This window comes from Lactuca serriola, chromosome 1 (assembly GCF_051521515.1).
Source record: "Lactuca serriola cultivar US96UC23 chromosome 1, Lser_US96UC23_V15, whole genome shotgun sequence".
NCBI classification, from domain to species: domain Eukaryota; kingdom Viridiplantae; phylum Streptophyta; class Magnoliopsida; order Asterales; family Asteraceae; genus Lactuca; species Lactuca serriola.
Genome location: NC_136408.1, coordinates 23,300,289 through 23,304,074, shown reverse-complemented (window position 1 = coordinate 23,304,074; position 3,786 = coordinate 23,300,289). Strand labels below are relative to the sequence as shown.

The following is a 3,786-nucleotide window of genomic DNA, read 5'->3' as shown; positions in this document are numbered from 1 at the left end:
ATCATCTTTTAGTTTTGATCATGATAACTATTTGAAATATTAACAGTTGTTTGTAAAGATATGAAGTTTCAAATAAATGTTTATAAATGTCTATTCAGATTTATATTTAAATATTTGAACTTTTCTTTAGCTATTGGTATTTTGAAAAACAATATTTCATTATTTTTAAACTTTATTTGATATTTTGACATTTTGGATTTAACATTTTATTTAAATTAAAAAGTTAAATATATTATATTTATAATTCAAAAAGTTCATAATTAATATGATAATATTTTATATTTAATAACATACTTATGTTAATAAATTTAATATATAATGTGGAAAGTTGAAGGGTTAGGAGGTTTCAAATGGATGCAGTGAAAGAAAAATGTTTTCTAAATTAATTGTCACAATGTTTAATAACCTCTATGCATTGTTTGCATGTTAATAAAATTAAAATTAAATATTGATTTTGTGTTACTTTTGACTATTCTTGTGAACAATTGATTTAACAATTATTTGGTCTTCCTTTTAAGACAAATATTCAAAAATGGTTCTTATATTTTCCAAAAAACGAAGTTCAATCATTAATTTTTTAGGTCATCAACGTTGGTTCATATTGTTTCAAAACTTTTAATAAATGGTCATTATGGTTAATCCTGTCAGTTCTTTGCTGTTAAGTCTTACTAATGTGAGAGCGAAATCATTTTTTCCATACCTCAAGGATGATTCTTGAATTTTTTTCTGATTTTATTAATAGCAAAAGATAGAAAAATAAACCCCCACCTCACCCTGTAGCACCTCCTCCTTTTCATTGGACTCACTTCGATAATGGAATCTCTCCTAATTATGATGATAAACGAGCTAAAAATGAGGTCTAAATTATAAGTTTTGACCTAAATTTTACATGTTCATATTGAATGGTCTTGAAAGCTAAAAATTTGAAATTTATGTAGTTAACAGTGGTTTAAGCTGAGCTGGAGAGGATAAACACGAGGAATCAATGATTGAGAGAAGTGTTGGATCAAGTGATGACGAATTACAACATGTTTGAAATACATCTAGTAACAATGATGAAACAAAAACAAAATCATGAAGAACAATCTAATGAAGATCATAAAACGAGGAACGAAGGTGGAGGAGGTGAAACAACTACGATGGTTATGAAACCGTTTATGGATCTAGGTTTAGTAGCTCCACCCGCTCTTGAAATTGATGTAATTTCACAGTTGTTATTTGATGAACATTCAAGATCACCACCACTTCATACTAATGATAAGCTTGATCAAAGGGAAGAGAGCCCGAATCAACAAGTGATTAGGGTTGGTAATTCTAATAAGGTTCTTAGGTTGAGTTCTTCGAAGAATGGCAACACTATTAACATCGATAAAGCTACTGGAGCAACAATTAGAAAAGTTAGGGTTTCGTTTTGAGTTCGATAAGAATCTCCCATGGTATAGATAATTAAAGCTATAAATTAATCATCACGATTGACTTGATTAATCGAACCCGAAGTTAATTTTGTTAGCCTTTTAGATTGCAAATGGGTATCAATAGAGGAACTACGGATAGAAACTAGCAAAACGCTATTTCTGCCTCCACCCCCCCCCCCCCCCCCCATCATGAAGGTGTCATTAGACCCAACTCAAACTCCAAACCTGTTGTATTTATGTATCCCAGGTCAGTTTCAAGTACCTTTCTGCAACCACGAACAACATAACTTCACTGGAGCAAACACCGCCCCGCTGTTGGAAATGATGTCCAAGGTCATTAATTATTTTGGTAATATTTCTAATAATTGCAGGGTCCTTTTACATTAGCCTCATGAACCAAATAACATAAAGAAATGGAATTTAGTAATGTGTTAATTTATTAAGGAATTAATAAATTAATTTGAAATTATTTTGCTAAATTAATTAAAATGATTTAATTAATTAAAAGATGTTGAATATTAATTGATCATATGAATTAATTAGAATATTCCATAACCTCCTAGAAGACTTATGGTGGACGAGTTATATGCCCTATGGATAGATAGATCTAGTTTTAATCATATAAGGATAAATTCAAAAGTTTGTATAAAAAATCCATCCGAGATTCTAACAAATACATATAAATAGACTGCTACGGTAAACCTTATAGTCAACTATTCCTCTATCTAAGTTGGTCAAACATCTATCTCTCCCTCTCCATATATGCCATTCTCATTCCCTCTCATAGGGTTCTTTAGTTTTTCATAAACCTTAATTTGTGGTTCTTCCTTTTGTTATTTGGTGTGTGGGTCTCATTCCATTAGAGGGGTTATCCTTTGGATCCTTCATCTTGCAACTAAGCAGGTGCGTACGAGATCACAAGGAAGTCAACAAGAGGTTAGTAATTCCTTGCTTATTTCGTTTTTCAAAGTAAGATTTTATAATAGTAAAACATAGAGGTCTGTTTGTATGTGCAATTACGTATATTAATTTTGTTTTTTCCGCTACTTATATAATATGTACTTAACGCTAAGAATCCCCAACACCTACTCCCCCAGATGTCGGGCAGACTTTATTCAATAGTCAAAGTTTATTGGTCTATAAATGTCGTAGGATATGGATCAGGCGGCTGGTGCTAGCTTTCATCTCGGTCTATCGTCGTTGCACCACCAAGGGGGGTCACAGACAACTTTGGCTAACACTATCACCGTCCTCACCGATGACCCAAACTTCTCTGCAACTTTAGTGATGGTTATTTCATTTGTTTTTGGTGGTGGCGCTCAATCAAGCAACAATGGCAATACTAATAATGTTAACGTCACTACCACCAACATCAATAGCAATGGCAGTGCAACTACTAGCAATGATATTAGCCATGGTTAAACATTTAAACTTGTACAACATAGGTTCGGGTTCAAATCCCAAGGACCATTTTATGGAGTTTCATAATGAGTGAACTCGATTTTTAGAAAACCACAAGGATCGTATTTGAAGATTTGACTTTTTTTTTTAATTTTTTTAATCATAATGATTATTTGAAATATTAACAACTATTTGTAAACTTATAGAGTTTCAAATAAATACCAAATCATATTTATATTTAAATATTTAAAAGTAGTATTATTGTTAAAAAATATTTATAATTTCATACCAACTAAGTATAAATATTATTATTTCATAGTTAATATCAAGAACATAATCATTTTGTACAACATTTATTTTTGAAAATTGTAATATATATAATTTTAACATGTGCAAGAGAGAGAGAGAGAGAGAGTAATTTCAAATGAGAACCTAACTAATGATAAGATTATCTTAAAATAGAACTTGTTTTTCTAAATAATACTTTAACACAAAAAAAATCATAAATCATTATTTGGTTAGATTAAGGCATTCCAAAAAAAGTTTCGGAGATAGTTCGTATGCATTTTTTTAAAATTGTTCATTTTCACAAAAATAATATTGATATGCATCAAAAATATATATTTTTTTATTTTTTTAAATATTAGTTTTGAAATATATATATATATATATATATATATATATATATATATATATATATAATACTCATAGAATTAAAAAATTATTTTATTATTTAATTTTTTGGTGTTTTTAAAAAAATAATATTCTTTGAATTTAGCAAAACTATTGTATATGATTTGAGATTAATATTTAGAAAATCACAAATTTTTTTTTATAAATATACACATTTAAAAAATATATATATATATATGAATATGCAAACACAAAAAAAATCAATTTTTTGTTCATATGTATATATGTATGTGCATCCATATGCATACGATTTTTTTTATATGCATATAACATATAT

The 3,786-nt window shown here is 28.7% G+C and overlaps 1 pseudogene; it reads left to right on the top strand.

Moving 5' to 3' along the window:
• Nucleotides 1-622: 622 nt before the first annotated feature.
• Nucleotides 623-2,837, top strand: LOC145052459 (WRKY transcription factor 6-like; annotated as a pseudogene).
• Nucleotides 2,838-3,786: the final 949 nt, after the last annotated feature.